Source organism: Megascapheus bottae, chromosome 5 (genome assembly GCF_031878675.1).
Source record: "Megascapheus bottae isolate mThoBot1 chromosome 5, mThoBot2.hap1, whole genome shotgun sequence".
In the NCBI taxonomy this organism is placed as follows: Eukaryota; Metazoa; Chordata; class Mammalia; order Rodentia; family Geomyidae; genus Megascapheus; species Megascapheus bottae.
Window position 1 is genome coordinate 19,706,746 of NC_143513.1, and position 21,715 is coordinate 19,728,460.

Below are 21,715 nucleotides of genomic sequence, written 5' to 3' on the forward strand. Positions count from 1 at the left end.
TAGCATTTGCTTGTTTAGCAACTTCACAATAGGACAAAGGGATCAGGGAAGTGTCTTCCGTCCAGTAAGTCATACCAGCACCTGGCTAAAATCCAGTTGTACTAAAGTTATAATTTCCCACTGATATCAGATACGATAAAAAAAAAAAAAGCTACAGACCCCCAGGCCATACCCTTCTCTCTGACATATATTTCCATATCTCTTTGCACATCCTGAGATGAGGAAATGTTTCCTCTGGAATGTGTCCTCTGGAATTAACAGTTCAGTGAAATGCTCAGCATCTTTGCTAGTTAGGACTATTAATTTCTTCTCAGAAGACACTATTTTCCCTGCCTGCAGTTTTCTTAAAAGATACTGCTGGACCAAGCACAGTGGCTCAAACCTGTAATTCTAACTACTCAAAAGGCCATATGTAGGAGAATCACAATTAATGGTCCCAGGCAATAAGGGAAGGTCCCATCTAAAAAATAACCTACAGTAAAAAAAAGGACTATAAGCTCAAACATCAGTGTGTCAAGAAAAACTACCTTTGTTTTTCCCACAGCTATGGAAGAAACAAATGGTCCTAGAAATAATGTGAGTGTCCTCCTCCCTTTGTATTAACATTCCAGAACATTTTCCCTATCCCCACTTAAAACTGATATTGATCAGTCCATCCTCCCACCTGCTCTGTCCATCTCCATCTTCTGTGTCATTATTACTTTTTCATGCTATGTCTAATTAAATCCTTGATAATTTTTTTCTTAGCCTGATCTCTTAATTCCTGGAAGTCTCCTCCATCAATATTTTCTTCCTTGATGCCTCATCTTCTCAATCTTACGATCATAAAGAGTCAAGTTGCTTTCAAACATTTGGCCCATGCTAAATAATTAGAACCAAGCAGATAATGTAATGTTGAAGTATAACCAAAAGTATAAAATAAATATATGAGGCTACATGTGATTAATACTTAATAAGAAATCTTCTTGACAGAATATAAATAAAACATGAATAATAAATGTAGATACTCTCTTCAGGAAACAGAACTTAGTACCACTCCATTGAAGGTGGGAGGGACAGTGATTTGCTTCCAAAATAAAGAGTATGGGAAGTGGAAATAGCAAGTGTATAGAGGAGTAAATGAGAAAATACTGTTTTGAATAAAGATACTAAAATCAGATATAAAGTCATATGAATAGTATATACAACATATGAGAAGGATACTTCTATGATATTCTTTCCAAACACCTATAAATCCAATATAATCATGAGAAAAGCATTAGAGAACCCCCAATGTGAAGAAAGATCTACCAAATAGTTCAACAGTACTATTCAAAACTTGCTAGGTGCTAATGGCTCATACTTATAATTCTAGCCACTCAAGAGGCTGAGATCTGAGGATTTCAGTTCAAAAGCTAGCCAAGTTAAGAAAATCTGGGACTTTTCAATTAACTGCCAAAAAGCTGAAAGTGAAACTGTGGCTCAAGTGATAGAGCACTAGCTTTGAGCAAAAAAAGCTCAGGGACAGCACCCAAGCCCTGAGTTCAAGCCCCAGGACCAACACAAAAGGGAGGGGAGGGATGAATCTAGAGTGAATCATGTTGAGTAAGACAAGTCAAGACCAAAGGAATAAAAGGCGCATGGTATCCTTAATATGTGCCTATTAGATCCAAACAGTACAAGAGAGAGGACTCAATATTTGCGTACCCAATGCTATGAACATGGTATTGGAAATATAAACATAACTACATAGACATAAAAACCTATGACTTTATAGACATGTTTTATTTCATAAATTAATATGTATGATATACAAACCCTTAGCCTAATTTTGATTATGTTCTAAAAACTAAGTACCAGTGATTATATACAGAGATTCCCTTCATTTGTTAAACATGTCATTAGAAATATGATGTAAAAATCAATGTTAATAAATTTTTAATTTAAAAAAAAGGGAGGGGGCCGGGAGTTTGGCCTAGTGGTAGAGTGCTTGCCTAGCATGCACAAAGACCCGGTTTCAATTCCCCGGTACCACATACATACAAAAATGCCGGAGTGGTGCTGAGGCTCAAGTGGTAGAGCTCTAGCCTTGAGAAAGTCCAAGGACAGTGCGCAGGCCCTGAGCTCAAGCTCAGGACTGGCAAAAAAAAAAGGGGGGGGGGAACCAAACCCTCATAGTCATGAAAAACAAGACCAAGAAACTATAGGCATTTCATTATTGTCCTTATTGTATTCCAGAATTCAGTATAGGGTGCCACATTACACTTCATTGTTTGTACATTTTTCCAGGTATGTACACCTGAAATGTGCACCTGAAACTCATGAGGCTGAGGCAAGAGGATTATGAGATAGAGGCCAGCCCAAGACACTTACATAATAATGATATCCTGTTTGTCTTTGTAACCTTTTTTAAGCAAGCATATTGATGTCCAAAATCAGCCTGAACCCAGCTCAAAAAAAAAAAAAATCTGGACATGGTGTTGGATACCAGCCATAACAGCTAAATGGGAGACATGGTAGGAAGATCACAATCCAGACCAGAGAAAGAAAAAGTGATAACCTCTCTGAAGAATAAAGGAAAAGGACTAGGCTGGAAGTATCGCTAAGTAAGGGTTAGTGTGTTTATCTAGCAAAGCTGTAAGTTTAAACCCCAGTTTCAAAGAAAAAGAAGAGGAGGAGGAGGAGCATAATAAATACAGTGGCAGAATACCTGTGAACTCAAGTCATAAGAACTCTGCAATTTCTATCTTCATATATCTGGCATCTCCCTTTTGGAGTCTAGCTGTCATGCTTTATGAAGCCAAATCACCATAGAAGGCTGCATGAAACAGCCACAGGGGCCCCTGCTGAAGTCAGCTGAGAGCAGCACCAAGCACCAGCCACCTATTTAGACATCCCAGCCAACTCAAGCCTCTAGATGACTACAGCTTCAAGTACCAACATGGAACCACAGATCTATCAGATTAAATTCACTGAACCTCATATTTGTGAGAAATAATAGTTGCTACTTGAACCTAATAAGTTTGAGGATGGTTTGGTAGGCAGCAAGAGATAAACAAACATTTAGAATATGACATTTTTGTGTTAGGCATTGTTTACTCCTATTGGAGCATATTAAGTAAATCAACAACCTAGTCCTGCAGATCAAGGAATTAGGTTATTTTTCTGTGAAAACTTGCAATCAAAATAATTGTTAACAGGACATTTTAAAATAATCATTGAATTGCCAAATAAAGGGGATCACATTCCATGGATGTATGCTTTCTTATTTTGTTTAATCAGAATGTTAACAATGACAGACATTGTGAAACAGTTGGCTAAAATTCAAAATTTGGATAAGCCATGGCCACAGAACAAAACAAAACTCGCTGACCAACAACCATTTATCGTAAGTGCTATACTTTTAATCAATGGAGCAAACATACCCACAACTGTCATTATTTTATGTAAATGTTAATTCATTAAGTATAAACAATCTTATTGCATACATATCCTGATGCAGCTCCACTATTTGTTCAAAATAAACACATAGAGCTTAGGTCTGATACAATAATAATCTTTGCAATTAGGAATTTCAGTATAAGGTAAGTTAGTAAAAGAAACCATAAAAATTTCAAAGCTTTTTAATGCTGTCTTAGATTTTGTTTCATCTCTCTGAGATTAAGTAAAACTGAGGAAAATTAGTGAATAAACTAATTTTAGGGTCTCTGTTCATCCACCATCCTTATATAAGAATAAACACCAATGTAACAGCAATATTCACAAGACAATATACTGGAAATGAACTTTAAAACCTGAATGAGGTAGGGAAAGGGAAAGTGGGAGAATAACATAGGAAGGGGTAACAATGTTCAAGAATTAATATACTCATTACCTTACAAATGTAACTGTGATATTCTTTTTTGTCTTCTTGTGGGTCATGGCCTTGAACTCTGGACCTGGACACTGTCCCTGAACCCTTCAGCTCAAAGCTATCACCCTACCTCTGGATCTGGGCATTATCCCTGAGCCTTGGAGCCATAGTACCATTTTTCATTTTCTAGTGATTAATTGGAGAAAAGAATCTCATAGACTTTAGTGCCCAGACTTGCTTTGAACTAAGATCCTCAGATTTCAGCCTCCTGAGTAGCTAGGATTACAGGTATGAGTCACCTGGGCTAAATCAGATTACTCTTGTAAACTATCAGTCTTTCACCATCTAAGTTACAATGTAGCCTTGTTAAATTGGCTCACAAATAACAGATATATACACATTTATTCAGTGAGAAAAAAAAGAACATACTTGGAAATCATTGCTAGTTTGGGTCCTGAATTAGTCTTAATTTTTTCCAAATATTTATTTACATACTTATTTATTTTTGTGCCAGTACTGGGGCTTAAACTCAAGGCCTGGGTTCTGCTGTCCTTGAGACTTTTTGTTCAAGGCTAGCACTCTAGAACTTGGGCCAGAGCTGCACTTCCAGCTTTTTGATGGTAAATTAGAGATAGGAATCGCCTGGACTTTCCTGCCCAGGCTGGTTTTGAACTGTGATCCTAAAAGCTCAGCCTCCAAAATAGCTATGATTACAAGCATCAGCCACAGATGCCAGCTCCATTCTGAATTCTTACTACACATTTATCTTAAATATTTATTCTTACTATATATTTATCTTATTAATTAGTTAACATAAAAGCATGAAACAAGTTATTCTGGGGGCTGGGAGTGTGGCCTAATGGTAGAGTGCTTGCCTAGCCCTGCATAAAGCCCTGGGTTCAATTCCTCGGTAGCACATACACAGAAAAAGGCAGAAGTGGTGCTGTGGCTTAAGTAGCAGAGTGCTAGCCTTGAGCAAATGTGTCAAAGGACAATGCCCAGGCTCCCAAGACTGGCAAAAAAAAAAAAAAGTTAATGGAAATGAGGAATTTTGCATTAGAGAAAATGTAAGGAACTAGAGTTAAAGACATACTATAAAGTCATCCATGTGTAAGTAATAGTATAATAACAGAAAAATGACTTTCCCATAGAGAATAGAAGCTTCAAACAAATTATATACACATGATAAAAATTCATATCTTGTATGAGAATGGAATAGAGGTCTGTATTCTAAAATAGAAATCTATTGATTAGATATTAAGAAAAAGGAAATATCAAAGAGAAAAGCATTAAATGTGTATATAAATTATCAAAAGAATCTAGTGTCCAGGAAGGTAATGAAGAAATCAAAATAATTTTAATGAAATAAAATCATTGAAAGCCAGGTTTACACTAAGCTGTAATGGAGAAAAATGAAAGCAATGATGGAGGTAAACCAAATATAATTTACAATTATGAGGTAAGAAAAAAATCCATTACAACTTATTGTAAATGAAGGAAAAATACTGTTGTTGTTTTTTTTAATTAAAAAAAATTTACGGACCGGGAGTTTGGCCTAGTGGTAGAGTGCTTGCCTAGCATGCACGAAGACCCTGGCTCAATTCCTCGGTACCACATCCATAGAAAAAAAAAAGCTGGAAATGGTGCTGAGGCTCAAGTGGTAGAGCTCTAGCCTTGAGAAAGTCCAAGGACAATGCTCAAGCCCTGAGCTCAAGCCCAGGACTGGCAAAAAAAAAACAAAAACTGTGCTACAGATTACAGCCAAAGTTCAGTTTAAGTATTATTAGCATAAATTGCACACATCATCTAATAAATAGTTGGTGAATAAAGGAATACATTTCACCCTTTACAGTGCTTGTCAAATTTACCATCTGCTCTCCATCTCCACAGCAACACTCACTGTGAGCCTAAACTTCTTTTCCTTCTGCTTGGGCTTCAACAGGAAGCCTTTCTGCTGCTCTTTTCCTCCTTTGCACAGTGCACATGTACATTACTGACCTATCAATCTCTCTCAAAACCACTCTTCTGTGAATATAGCACATCAAATCTGTCAGGTCTACCACATCAAACTCCCCTTATTATATTGGCCATAATCTATTTAATTTACCTAATATGAGAAACATCATAGTCTGTAAAATACCAGGCCATTGCAATCTCCTGTTTACCATACTTCTCTCAGGTATGTCTTCCTTTTATTTCTCAGCTTATTAAAACTGACTCCCAGCTGGGCACTGGTGGATCACAACAGTAGCTACTTAGGAAGCTGAGCTCTGAAGATCATGGTTTGAAGATAGCTTGGTTAGCAAAGTCCATGAGATTCTTATTTCCAATTTACCAGCAAAAAGCCCAAAGTAGAACTGCAGCTCAAATGGTAAAGTGCAAACTGAGCAAAATAGCTTAGGGACAAAGCCCAAGTACAAGCTTCAGGAGCCCCTCCCCATCCACACACTTGGAAACATTGATCAGTTAATATAGATAACCTTAGCTTAAGTCTAAACAGTTGTTGGTTTAAGTTATGTATTTCATTTATGTTAACAGAAACTAATCTTAAGTCAAGCATAATGGGGCACATTTGTAATTCCAGATCTTCAAAGGCAAGTCTAGGATATCTGGCAATACAATGCCAAAAATAAATAAATAAATAAATAAGAACAACTAAGTTCACAGCAATTTACTTCTATAATCCCAGCTACTCAGGTGGCAGAGATAGGAGGTTCAAGGCCAAATAACTAAAATGAAATAACAGAAGTAAAAAGGGCTACAGGCCTGGCTCAAGTTATAGCCACTTTAAGTTCAAACTCCTGTACTACCAAAACAGACCTTTTTAACTATTAAAAATTACCTCAAAAGCATGTATTATACAAACGCATGGCCACTACCATAGTGATTAAGGAATGGTTTTGTGTATTCACAAGATCAGGACCTTAAATGGACAGATTTGTTATTGAATCCCCATCAAGTTTATACAATTTACAGAGCACTGACTGACAATGCCAAAGTAGGAACAAAGAAAGAAAACAGTGCTAGGTAAAAATAACGTAAACAGGGAAGTTATATGAAGGGATAATGCATTCAATATTATTCTATATGCAAAACCATTATTACTATATATTCAAATTATAGCATCAATAATTCAACAAGCCTTTGCGTGCTTAATGACTATAATGCAAAAAGTGTTTCTATTACTTTGCAGTATTGACAAAAGAACAGACAAATATGATCTGTGTCCTTAAGGAGCATAAAATCCAAACTAAGAAAGAGAAATACTCAAGGAGAAAGTAAATCAAGGTAATACCATACATTTTCTAGATTGCTAGTCTCATCATAAAATTGTGAGAAATAAAATCAGTAATACAGAGGAGCTTTTTGCTTTGTTTTTATTTTTTTTTTGTGGGTCATGAGGCTTAAACTTAACCTAAGCACTGTCCCTGAGCTCTTCAGCTCAAGGCTTTCACGCTATCCCTGGGTCTGGGAATTGTCCTGAAGCTCTTCACTCAAGGCTACCACCCTTCCCTTGATCCAAGCCCCACTTCCCGTTTTCTAGAGGTTAATTGGAGATAAGAGTCTCAGGTCCTTTTGTGCTCTGGCCGGCTTTGAACCTTGATCCTCAGATCTCAGCCTCCTGAGTAGCTAGGATTAAAGGCATGAGCCACCATGCCTGCCTTTCTTTCATATTTTCTATGTCTGAAAGCACCTATACAATGTACAAAAAAGAACATGACATAGTAGCTGACTTAAGGAATTTACAGTCTATTAAAGGAGACAAACTTAAAACCAACAGAACTGTCACTAAATCCCTTATGAAATAAATCAAGACAAATCAGGATATAAAAATAAAATAATTAAAATAAATGTTATATGGGGCCGGGAGTTTGGCCTAGTGGTAGAGTGCCTGTCTAGCATGCACGAAGACCCTGGTTCGATTCGTCAGCACCATATACATAGAAAAAAGCCGGAAGTGGTGCTGAGGCTCAAGTGGTAGAGCTCTAGCCTTGAGAAAGTCCAAGGACAGTGCTCAGGCCCTGAGCTCAAGCCCAGGACTGGAAAAAAAAAATGTTATATGGAAAGTGAGAAAGAACATAAAAGAATATGGTTCATTTAGCTATTCATTCTTCTTTCTTCTTTCCCAAACATAATAGCATACAAAAATATACTTTCCAAAGCACAGCTCTACTTTAATTTCTTAAAGCCTTTTGCATTCTCAGTGGCAGTTTTCCTGACTGCGATGTTGGGGACACAGAAAAGGAGAAATGTCAAGAGAGCTAAATTCCAATTAACTTGTGAGTTGATGTTTTAGCATGAGTCACTGCCCTTTAATAAGCTGGAATGAACTTCCACCATTAAATAAGTCTGCCAATAGAGATTCCAATGTTTAACAGAAAACGGTGGACAAAGGAGGTGGGGTGCAACAACAACAGAAAATACAAGTGAATTCTATTAATGGCAGAAATGCCACTATAATAACAATATCATATCTGGACTAGTTTATTTCAATAGTATATAGAGCACTTACCTAGTCTATGTGAGGCTCTGGGTTCAATTCACAGACATACATACACATACACACACACACACACACACACACACACACACACACACGCACTCCACAGATCTTGACTGTACAAACTTCTATTTCATTCTTCCTAACAAGAAACTAGGTAGATCTCACTAATATAGCTGTTTTTCTACATTTGAAAAAGGATATAGTAACCAAAGAAGACATAAATAATATAACCACATTGACTCATTCTAACTAGGATCATAGTCAATTTGTCTTAGCAGAGGCTGAATTATAAAATTATATTTAAAGCTTTCAGTAATATTGCCTTACACTAGTGTAACAAAACATGTACCTTAGACAGTGCTTTATAATTAATTAGGAAAGTAAAATTGGCACAGCAAAAAATTTTAGTTCCATATCTGAAAGTGCTGTAAAAATTGTTAATCCTTATATTATTATAAAAGTATTTCTTTTTCAATTGTTCACTGTTGCTGAAAAAAAGGTTTATTACCCCCCCGAAAAAAAGGTTTATTACCCCCACAAAAAATCTGTTTCAATCCCTTCATTAATAATTCCTGCTTGATAGAATTTAATAACCCACATTGTATTACAACAAACTCTGGAGATTTATGATTGGGACATCAAAAATATCTGTTCCAAGCCCGGGTGTTTGGCCTAGTGATAAGAGTGCTTGCCTAGCCTGCAAAAAGACACAGGTTAAATTCACATACATAGAAAAAGTCAGAGGTGGTGCTGTGGCTCAAGTGGTAGAGCTCTAGCCTTGAGAAAGTCCAAGGACAATGCTCAGGCCCTCAGTTTAAGCCTGAGGACTGGCAAAAAAAAAAAAAAAGAATACCTGTGACCCATTCACAATGATTCCACAAAGAGGCTGGCTCTTTGAAAGGAGTTTCTATATATGGCATATCTGTAATCCTCACACAGATAACAAGTTTTACTCTTATTTTCTTTTTTTTTAATTGTGTTTTATTGTCAGGATAATGTATAAAGGGGTTATAGTTACATTCTTCAGGTAGTGGGTACATTACTTCTAGAATCCCTGGTATCCCTTCTCATGATTTTGTCCTCCTCCCCCTCCCCCACCCTCCTAGTCATCTTGTTTTCCCCTTTCCATTCCCTATTTCAAATAAACAAATAAGTGTATATACAGTATACCAGGTATCAAAATCAGAAACAATAACCACATGAGTGGGAAAAAAAAGAGAAAAGAAATAACTTCACTTCACATAGTCTATTAAAAATAATCACAAAAATATGGGGCTGGGAGTTTGGCCTAGTGGTAGAGTGCTTGCCTAGTATGCACAAAGACGAGGGTTCGATTCCTCAGTACCATATACAAAGAAAAAAGCTGGAAGTGGTGCTGAGGCTCAAGTGGTAGAGCTCTAGCCTTGAGAAAAAGTCCAAGGACAGTGCTTAGGCAGTTCAAGCCCCACAATTGGCAACAAAAAAAAAAAAAAAGAAAGAAAAACAATCACAAAAATAAACCTCTGTTTCCATAACCTAGAGTTCATTTTACTCTTATTTTCTTTATATTTTGTTATTGTAGAGGTGATATACAGAGGCACTTTTTAAAATACATATTTTTTTTTATCTTGTCCTTTTCTTCTCAACCTAACATCACTGGTAAAAAGAATATCTCACCTTCAAGTAATGGCAATTGTTAAAAATTAGATAACTATGATAGAACATATTAAAAGGAGGGTACGTGCGTATGCGCGCATACACACACACACAGACACACACACACCTGCACAGAGGCCAGTCCTGGAGCTTTTTCTCAGTACTGGTAATAAGCATCTCACAGACTTTTCTGTCCAGATTGGCTTCAAATCATCCTCAGATCTCAGCCTCCAGTCTCTTGAGTAGCTAGGATTACTCCTGAGTAGCTAATATGGGTCACCAGTACCTGGCTGAAGTTTAAATAAAAGGTGGCTCATGCCTCTAATCCTAGCTACTTACGAGGCTGAGATATGATGACTGCCATTTGAAGCCCACTCAGGCAGAAAATCCAAGAGACTCATCTCTAATTAAATAGCAAAAAAGATGTAAGTGGAGGAGTGGCTCAAGCAGGAGAATTCTAGGCCTGAGTGAAACAAGTTAGAGAAAATGTGAGACCCAGAGTTCAAATCCTAGTACAGTTAGCATGCGTGCATGCGTGCACATGCATACACACACACACGCACACGTTTACATAGAAAATACAGTTTATACAAAACAGTTCCATCAAGCATTCCTCAGATTTCTGAATTTCTCTTCCCTTTCTGTTTTTTTCAAAGATTACATTCATGTTAGTTTTTGTTATCTTTAAATAGTTGTAGAAAGAAGTTTCAAGTCAACATGTCAACTTAGGAGTACAATGTATCTATAAAGAAGAATCTGGGAGAGCACCCAGGCCCAGAGTTCAAGTCCCATGACCCCTCCCCACCAAAAAAAAAAAAAAAAAACCTGAACTTTTTTTTGTTGTTGTTGGCCAGTCCTGGCCTTGAGCTCAGGGCCTGAACACTATCCTTGGACTTACTCAAGGCTGAGCTCTACCACTTGAGCCTCAGCACCATTTCCAGCTTTTTTCTATGTATGTGGTACCGAGGAATCAAACCCGGATCTTCGTGCATGCTAGGCAAGCACTCTACCACTAGGCCAAACTCCAGGCTCCAAAACCTGAACTTTTTTTTTGTCAGTCCTAGGGCTTGAACTTAGGGCCTGGACACTATCCTTTGACACTTTTTGCTCAAGGCTAGCATTCTGCCACTTGACCCACAGCATGCCACTTCCAGTTTTTTCTCTGTATGTGGTACCCAGGAATGGAACCCAATGCTTTGTGCTGTTAGGCAAGCACTCTACCACTGCACCACACTCCCCCCCCCCCAAGAATCTGACATAACTCATCTTTTAACTCCCCACGGTGGTTAAACACAGTTAAAAAAAAATACATCATGGCATCAGAAAAAGAACGTTAACTTTAGAAACCTAAGAAATTCAAGACACTTTCCAGAAAATTATTTAACTTTTCTAAACTTCAGCTTCCTCAATCATGAAAAGTGAATGATAACATGCACCGTATAGGAATGTTTTAAGTATTCAACTTAAAAGAATGATGGGTACATATATTAAAATAGAATTGGGGAAGGGACAGGGCTGGAAGTGTGGTTCAAGAGTAGAGTGCCAGCCAATGAGTGAAAGCATCAGGTAGCAACTTTGAGTCACTATCTTAGACAAAAAAAAAAAAGGTTAGGAAACTTGCAGGACCAGTAAAGTTGCCTAGTGACACTGACCAGACACACTGTACACATAAGTTAAATGTGAACTGAAAAAACAAATTTCTATCAAACAAACAATAACAATAAAACAAACAAGGCACTGACACACTGCACTTAATTAAAGATCTAATGATCATTAACAAAATACTTATTATCATTTGGACAATTAAGAATGAATTCCAAATCTTACTATTTCCAAAGTATCATGTTAATTCTATACTGATTAATTCTTTAATACAGCAGCAGTCTCACTTCCTGCCATGCCCTTCAATGGCTCACTACCAACTTGCTCCTTACCCCTTCCTTCCTTCCTTTCTTCCTTCCTTCCCTCCTTCCTCCCTCCCTCCCTCCTCTCTCTCTCTTTCCCTCCCTCCTTTCCTTCCTTTCTCTCTCTCTTTCTTTCTCTTTCTTTTTTTTCTTCCTTTCTTTCTTTCTTCTTTAAAGTTTTACCAAGGATTTATTTTAATATATAAGGGCTAAAGTAGGGAGAAATTAAAATGAAGCATTTCCTGCTCCCTGCAGGAACTTAAAGATGCAAAATAGGGGCTGGAAGTTTGGATTAGTGGTAGAGTGCTTGCCTAGCAAGCAGGAAGACCAGGGTCCTATTCCTTGATACCCCATACATAGAAAAAAGCCAGAAGTGGTGCTGAGGCTCAAGTGGTGGAGCTCTAGCCTTGAGAAAGTCCACGGACAGTGCACAGGCCCTGAGCTCAAGTCCAGGACTGGCAAAAATAAAAAATAAAAAAAAAAAAGCAAAATGAGGGTTTCTATCTGTAGCTTTTATCCTTTCTATGTATGCGTGCTCTCTCTCTCTTTCTCTCTCTCTCTCTCTCTCTCTCTCTCTCTCTCTCTCTCTCTCTCTCTCTCTCTCTCTCTCTCTCTCTTCCCTCCTTCTTTCCCTCTCCTTCTCCCTCCCTTTCCCTCTTCCCCCTCCCCTCTTTCTCTCTCTCTCTACTAAACTGGTAAATATACAATGCTTTAAGTAATATGTTGTCACTTTGGCCACAGTAACATCTATGAATGAATCAACATCTATGAATGAATTTTTATGTCTTCAGTGGAAAGAGATAGGAAATACAGTATATTGATTGAATCTAACATCCAATTTGAGTTAATTAAATTTCAATTATATTTTAAAAGAGAAGAGGAGTCCAGGCATCTTTTGGTAAACCCAATTATCCTAGCTACTCAGCAGGTGGAGATCCAGAGGATCAGAGTTCTTTTTTCTTTTTTGCAACAGATTCCTAAGTAAGTGGAACTATAAGGATGTGCCACTGTGTTTGGCCTTTATGCATCACTCTCTATAAAAAATATATAAATGTAAATATTTTAATATCTGAAATCTAAATTAATTTTCATAGCATAATTTAAGAATGCATATACAATGTTTTCATTAAGCCAAGTACAAATGACCTTATACATTTATATGAGAAAGCAACTACTACCAACCTAGATGTCCCTCAGTTGATGAGTGGATCAACAAGTTGTGATATTTGTACACAATGGAACTCTATGCTGCTGTCAGAAAAAACGACATTGACCAATTTGTTAGGAATGGAAAGACTTAGAAAAGATCATATTAAGTGAAGTAAGCCAGACTCAAAGGAACTTAGGCTCAATGGTTTCCCTCATTTGTCATAATCAGTAGAAACCTTGGGCTCTACTAGCAGAGATCTGCAACAGAGCAAAACCTTGATACATAAGGCCATATAGTATGAAGCTAATTGAAAGGACCTCCAGGATATTGAAACAAAAGCCATATAACGAATGATTGTTGTCCTTAATGTACTATGTTATCTCTCATCTCCTTTGCTGTCCCTTGGGTATCTCATATTGTTATAGTATCTCACTTTGTTATCTGATGTAGTGAATTTATTTGTATTTGGTTATTTGAAATTTGATAGGGAAGGGGGGGAAAACAAAGTGGGGGGGTGGGGGGAGGGTAATGGGTACCAAGACTTGTGAAGGGGTATCAATGTATGTGAATTAATGCACCTTCTATCTGGCAAATATCATGTAACACTTTTATTAATTACAATAAAAAATAAATAAAACACCCAACAATTTTAGGGCTTTCTTTTAAAAACATAATAAAAGATAATTTATTTCAAAAAAAAAGAAAGCAACTACTATTTACCAACTAATGAAAAGACTCATTGTTCAAAAAACCATACAGTAAACAAGTATCATTTAACATTTATTATTATGAGGCTATTCTAATACAAGGTTCAAAAATAACAAATACTTGAGTTGCAAGGGAAAATAATACATTGTAAAAACTCCTTAATCTCTTATATTTTATATACTTAATATAACATTTTTAGGGCATACATATATAATCTATATATACAAATTAATCTTGAGAACCCCAAAATTAAAATGTGAATTATATTAACAACATATAAATAACACTGTTAAATCTCATCTCATCTCACCCCACTGGAAGATCATCTACCATGACCAGATTAGGCAATGTTTGTTAAAATAGAAGATATGATATCAACACAGAAAAAAATATCAATTAGAAATAATTGTGTAAAAAGAAAACAAAATTAAAATATTCATATAACTAATTATATTGGTTGTTGAATGATAGAAAATGGGGAAAGTATCCTAATTAAGAAAAGAATTTGGGAAGTTATTTTAAAGTATGGACTATGACATCAGATAGGAATTTGGAACTGTACACTAGGAGATATTGATCTTGAACAAGCGATAACCTCTTCATCTTGGTTTCTTTATTATTTCTATACAGAAATAAAAAACTGGTGTTGATTATGGGGCTTAAACTCCAAACCTGGACTTTGAGCCACAGCTCCTCTTCTGGTTTTCTAGTAGTTAATTAGACATAAGAGTCTCATGAACTTTCCTGCCTGGGCTAGCTTTGAACAGTGATCCCCAGATCTTAGCCTCCAAAGTAGTAATAGTAGTGGCATGAGTCACTGGAACCTAGCTTAAAAATAATATTTACTTCATAGATTATATAATTAAGTAAAATGTGCCATATTCAAAGAAAGTACTTGAGCACCAATTAAATTTCAGTAAATTGTATTTAAAAACTAGACTTTTTACAGCTAATATATTTCAAGCCTCTAAGGAAGAAATAAATTACTAAATCACAGGAAGATGAAAAGTGCCCTCTCCTTCTTCCCTCCCTCCTTTGTCTCCAACCCCTCCACACACAGAGCTAGAGCTAGAAAAACAAACCATTTAAAAAGTAACACAAAAGGGGAAAATAACACTACTATATGACTCTCATATAGCAAATCAAATATACTAATTTTAAAGAAATAACTTATCAAGTTTTTTCCCCAAGAAAAGCAATATTTAGTAATCTATTAGGAAATCTAATATGATTCATCAATCAACAGGTTTAAAAAAATAAAAGATCATCTCTTAATTTACATTGTGATCGAATTTAATATCTATCTCAGTTTTAAAACAAGAAAGGATGAAAAGACTATTTTCTTAACATACCACAAATAAAGTGTGAGAGGTCACACTTCTAATGTCTGCTACTTGGGAGGTAGAGATAGAATGATCTAGCTCCAAGGGCAAGCTGAACAAAAAATTAGTGAGACCTTTCCCCCCAAAACCCAAAAACACCCTGGGATAGCTAGATGCCAGTGGCTCATACCTGTAAGTCCTAGCTTCTCATGAGGCTGAGATCTGAGAATCATGACAAATCTCAAAGTCTCTTACCTCCACTTAGCTAGCAAAAGGCCAGACATGGAAGTATGCCTCAGGTAGTAGAGTACTGGCCTTGACCAAAAAGCTAGGTGACAGAGTACAAGGTTCTGAGCTTTGTTTCAGTATATCCAAAACAAAAACAACAACGGGGGCCAGGAGTTTAGCCTAGTGGTAGAGTGCTTGCCTAGCATGCATGAAGACCCGGGTTTGATTCGTTGGTACCACGTACATAGAAAAAAGCCAGAAGTGGTGCTGAGGCTCAAGTGGTAGAGCTCTAGCCTTGAGAAAAGTCCAAGGACAGTGTTCAGCCACTGAATGCAAGCCCAGGACTGGCAAAAAAAAAAAACAATGGCATGGTAAATAAATAATTCCAGTCATAGGAGAGACATGGGTAGGTCATAGGACAATAAGTCCAAGGTCAGCTTCAGGTTAAAAAAAAAAAAAAACTTCACAGGCTGTTTGAAAAATAACTAAGGCAAAATGGACTAAGGTATAACTCAACTGGTAAGGCTCCTACTAGAAAACTCAAGCAACTGAGCCAAAAGCTCATTAGAATAACCCTCCCCAAAATTTTAGTACATAACTATGAAACTCTAAAAGCATTTTTTTTTGCCAGTCCTGGGGCTTGAATTCAGGGCCTGAGCACTGTCCTTGGGCTTTCTCAAGGCTAGAGCTCTACCACTTGAGCCACAGCACCATTTCTGGCTTCTTCTATGTATGTGGTACCGAGGAATCAAACCAGGATCTTCATGCATGCTAGGCAGGCACTCTACTACTAGGACAAACTCCTGGCCCTAAAAGCATTCTTATTCAAATGAGAAATAAGCCAAGTATCCCTATAGTCATTACTATAATATTATTCTTGAGTTCCAGTCAATGCAATGAAAAAAGATTACATGTGTCTGGGTGTGGTGGAGAACAACTGTAATCCTAGTACTTAAGAGGCTACAGCAGAAGGATCTCAGGTTTAAGGCCTTCCTGAGACAATTTAGCAAAAACTGATCCTCCAAAAAAGAAATTAATGATTTACAACTCTACATCAGAATACACCAAATATAAATAAGTTAAAGATGTGAATGCTAAAACGAAACTGAAAACTTAATATAATAAAATAGAAGTATATATTCCACAATTAGAGAATGAGAAAAGTGCTCTCTAAAGAAACAGAAACCATAATAATGTGTCCAAGCTCAGAGTTCAAGTCCCATGACTGACGAAAAAAAAAAAAAGAGAGTAGTATTCTGTAACCCCTCTACAGATCACCCTGACAATAAAATAAAATTTTCTGAAAAAGAAAAAAAAAACTGTGGTAGATTTAAAAGGTTAAAAAATGATTGCCTGTTGCTGGTGGCTCACACCTATAATCCTAGCTACTCAGGAGGCTGAGATCTGAGGATCTCAGTCCAAAGCCAGCTCAGGCAGGAATATTGGTGAAATTCTTATCTCCAATTAATCACTAGAGAACCACAAGTAGAGCAGTGGCTCTAAGTGATAGAAAGTTAGCCTTGTGCAAAAAACTCAGGGACAGTACATGAATTCAAGCCCCATGACTGACTAAAAATAACAACAAAAAAAGGATACAATGCTATTTGACAAACACAAATAATAAACATATATACAAATGACATTTACAAATGAATTTGTTAAGCCTCCAACATCATAATAGACCACACACACACACACACACACACACACAAACCAGACATGATAGCACATACTGGTAACTAGCAGTAAAGCAGAAAGATTTCAAGTTTTAGACAAGTCTAGGCTGTGTAGCAAGCTTAGGGACATTCTGGGATACACAAAAGAACTCAGTCTCATAAAAAGAGAGGAGGAGGAATGGAAGCAAGTAAGAGGGAAAGGGAAAGGAATCATGTCACTGTTAATTTATCAAAAACAAACACTTAGGACTGGGAGTTTAGCCTAGTAGTATGCTCGCCTAGCATTCACGAATACCCGGGTTCGATTCCTCAGTACCACATACACAGAAAAAAGCCAGAAATGGTGCTGTGGCTCAAGTGGTAGAGCTCTAGCCTTGAGAAAGCCCAAGGACAGTGCCCAGGCCCTGAGTTCAAGGCCCAAGACTGGCAAAAAAAAAAAAAAAAAAAAAAAAAAAACAACAGTGGTGCTCTGGCTCAAGTGGTAGAGCCATAGCCTTGAGCTGAAGAGTTGAAAGAGTTCAGGGACAGGCCTGGAGTTTGGCCTAGTGGTTAAAGTGCTTGCCTAGCATGCACGAAGACCGGGGTTCGATTCCATGGTACCACATACATAGAAAAAAGCCGGAAGTGGTGCTGAGGCTCAAGTGGTAGAGCTCTAGCCTTGAGAAAGTCCAAGGACAGTGCTCAAGCCCTGAGCTCAAGCCCAGGACTGGCAAAAAAAAAAAAAAAAGAGTTCAGGGACATTGCCCAGGTCTAGAGTTCAAGCCCCAGGACCAATAAAAACAAGAAACAAAAAACTTAACTTTGGGGCAGGAAGCATGGCCTAATGGTAGAGTGCTTGCCTGGCATGCACGAAAACCTGGGTTGATTCCTTGGTACCACATACATAGAAAAAGCCAGAAGTGGTGCTGTGGCTCAAGTGGCAGAATGCTAGCCTTGAGCTCAAGGACAGTATCCAGGCCCTGAGTTCAAGCTCCAAGACTGGAAGAAAAAATTATGAAACATGGAACTTTCAGGTCAAAATGGAACTGAATTGCTAGTATTTAATATAGAGAGGGCACTGGCATCAAGCCCAAGTAACAAACATAAATATTAATTCAGACTGTCTGATAGGCAATCCACTAATATTTACTGAAACCATTAAAATGCCTGAAGTAACAGTTTATAACTTCAGGTCTATCCTAAGGAAATAAAGAGATAGACAGTGATTAATCTGTCAAGAATATAAATACTATCTATTCATCCAAAATTATTAGAAGGAAACATTTTTTTGTAGGAAAAAGCTTAAATTCTCAACAATCAATATGATACTTAAATTCATATGCCAAAATAGTGGATGTGCTTTTAAATGTTATATTATAAAGCAATATTTTATTAACTTGGATAAATATTTATTATCTATTAAGTGAAAATAAGCTAGTGAAATAGCACATACCAATTTTAATATAAAATGGAATGGCTTGTGCTAAAAAACAAAAATGTAAGTACTCATTTTTAAAGGTATATAAACTGACTTTCCCAAAAGTCCAAAAGTGCTCTTCTCCACCTCATTTTGTAGACAGAGGAATTATTTTCTCCTCCAATGATTTAAAAGACAACATCCACAGAGCAAGCAAGCAGAATTTCTTCTGAGCAAAGATGTTTTAAACAGGAATTCAAGTGTTGAATGTTCTCTTTTCTCAGTGCCTAACTCTGAGAGGGCCAAAAGACTCTGGCAGTACTTGGCTCTCAACAATAGGCAACAGACAAACTGTTAATTCCATCTGTTCCTCTTTTAAAATAATGAAATAACACATGGTAAAATTAAGGTGTCTCAGGCTCCATCTAAATCATTTTTCTGAGGGTCAAGTAGTTCCAGTATTCAAATTCTAATTTTTTGGATTACCGTAAAAGGAATTGTAAAGGATCAATGTCAATGACATGGAACAATGACAACAAATAAGTGTACAATCCTTAAAAACATATTCTGTTAGAGATGTTGCTTTCAGAATTATTTCTGACTTACTGGTCAAGGCTCTAAATACCTTCTACTTCATCTCCTGGAGGACTTAGTTCAAATAATTAGCTCACCTTTCCTAAATCACGTATCTCCTATCTCTTCTCTCACTTTGTTCATGAATGTAAACAAACACATATGACGTTCTGAATACATTCTTCTACAGTGGTCTTAGCCATACCTGCACGTTGAAATTATCTAGGCAACTATAAAAAAAACACCAATGCTAATAATCTATATCAACAGAAAGCAATTCCCTGGAGATGAAAAGGAAGATCACAAAGGACATAAGCAAACTTTAGGTTATAAATGTATTAACTGTTTTAATTATGGTAATAGTTTTACAAATGTAAACAAATTTTAAACATTAAACTGCACTATTTAAATATGTGTAGTTCATTATGTACCAATTATTTTTCAAAAAGCTCTTGTTACAACAAATATGTCTGGGTCCCATCCTGCCCACATTGGAACAGAGGTGAGTTCCTTCTGGAAATCAAAATTCTTAAAGATTGCAAATGTGTATCACTGATCTACAAACATCATTTTCCTTCTTTTCTCTGTTTTCTTGAAAATCCCTTCCATTCTTTTTTTATTGATAGAAAAGTCCTCGGCTCAAACTGTACTTGGTAAAGTCACTGTGGGTTCCTCACGGTCACAGAAGTCTTCTTACTACTGCATTACTATGTTCAAAATCACTGGTTTGTTTCTCCTCCATTTGAACATCTCTTTACCCTAAGCAATTCTCCTGCCATTCCTCCAACCTTTCTAACAACCCCTTGTCTGCATCTTTCAAATTATTTATCTGTTTTTGCTATTTATCAGTCTTTTCCCAGGCTGCTGCATTTATTATGCTAAAAACTTTCCCATAGTCAAAACCAAGTCAACTGGAGGTTAAATTTCTATTCTCTTTACTCCAGATTTCCTTTATACATCCCACATCCATAAGTACAAACATCTCTCAGTATCTTCCTTCAATGCAGTTTGCTCATTTCCAATGAGTAGAAACAAGTCATATCGTTGATAGCTTCCTTCCTTTCTTCCCATAGGTGATTAGAAACCATCAGATTTACCTAACTCTGCCAGAATAAGTCTAAAATATAAATAACATAAATGGTTGCTTATCCATCATCTTTAATCCAATCCCAGCTAAGGGTCTGACCCTCTACCAATACCTTATCCTTTAACCTTTTCCCTATTAACCCTGAATTAAGCCATGTTAAAGTCAATTATACTGACTTTGTCAACTGACAATGTCAGTAAATTCTCTAAATGTCATGGTTTCTTGGACCTCCTTGTCTTCTCGATACATATCCTCTTCTTGGAACATTACTTACCTCTTGTACTTCAAAACTCCACCTACATCCAAGGTGAACTAACCACTCTTACCCTAAGCACCCTTTCTATACTAAGCATATTGCTGTTCATATTTAATACATGCTATTGTTACCTTACTGTGATATTACTAACACCTTATACTTCAGACAACAAATTCCTTAAAGAGAGATGTCATTCACTTCTCTATCTGTATGTAATACCTCTAAGACTGGAAAAAATGCATAGTAAATTTGTGTTGGAAATAATCTCAAATATTTACAAGATGTAAATCTAATATCCCCCAAAAGGTCTTTGAATACTAAAAAGATTCTTTAAAGACTGCTAAGGATTCATTATAAAACAAATATTATGCATCAAGATGTTGAATAAAATAGGCAAAGCTTTTTAACTCATTGTCAAAATATACCACGCTTAAAAAAATTAGTAAAAGCAGATTTCATAAAATAGAAAGGAGGGGGGAAAGTGGTGCTGTAGGAACAAGACACTGACACTGCTGTCCTGCATCTGGTGTCTGTAACCACATGCTGCTAATGCTGATTGCTTAGAGGATTACTAATCCTTCTCTAGTAATAATTTTAATAAGTTAAATAAGGGGGAAAATGAGCCAACTCTAGAATTTTTCTAAGTATGTGATGGGTTTCCCCCTTGCTGCTGTTGAAGATTTGAATATCGGGCTTTGACGCTACTCTTGATCAAGTAGCTCTTAATAATTGCTCTTTGTTATCTTTCCCTTGAAAAGTATGGTGCATTCTATTATTCATATTGTATACCTCAAAGTTTATTAACTCACGGAGGGAGACAGGCTTACAAATGATGGGGAAAGGGCTGTGGATGCTAGGTTGCAACAGAATGTTCTCATGGCAAACATACCTCCAGGGCCTATCGTACTGACTCAAGGTTACAGCAAGCCTTAGAAACTTTGTGCAGATAAGATTTTAAAAAACGGAAAACATCAAACTGTAAAGTATCACATGAACCCAAACGAGGTGACATAGCTGCTCCAAACCGCACTAGGTTACCCAAAGGACAAAGAATCTGGCCCTACTGCCTGTAGTGGAGTCAGAGGTAAGTAAGTAGTGGCTGCCAGTCGAACAACTCCCCCTACCTGAAGAACCAGTGGCTGCCAATATGTGATAGTGTATCAGAGAACGGATTCTGTACAGTAGGAAACCACTAGGGTCAAATTAAAATCTTTCAGGAATGTCTGAACTCTGAAGGTACAAAGCACACATGTGCACAACAAAGCGTGCAAACTTGGGAGTGTGTGAGGGGGTGTCTATTAATGACACGTTTTCCAGCTGAAACCCTGATGCATGCTTTAAAAAAAAAAAAAGAAAAGAAAAGAAAAACAGCCCCAGAAAAAAGAATCACTCGAGGAACGAAGGGGGTACGGATGTGAAGAACAAATCTTTAGTATCATAAACG

General features: G+C 36.9%; 1 protein-coding gene across 7 annotated transcripts in view; it reads right to left on the reverse strand.

Moving 5' to 3' along the window:
• Window positions 1-21,715, reverse strand: part of Hycc1 (hyccin PI4KA lipid kinase complex subunit 1) — a 153,684-nt gene that overhangs the window by 70,920 nt on the left and 61,049 nt on the right. The gene's annotated exons all lie outside the window — the stretch shown is intronic.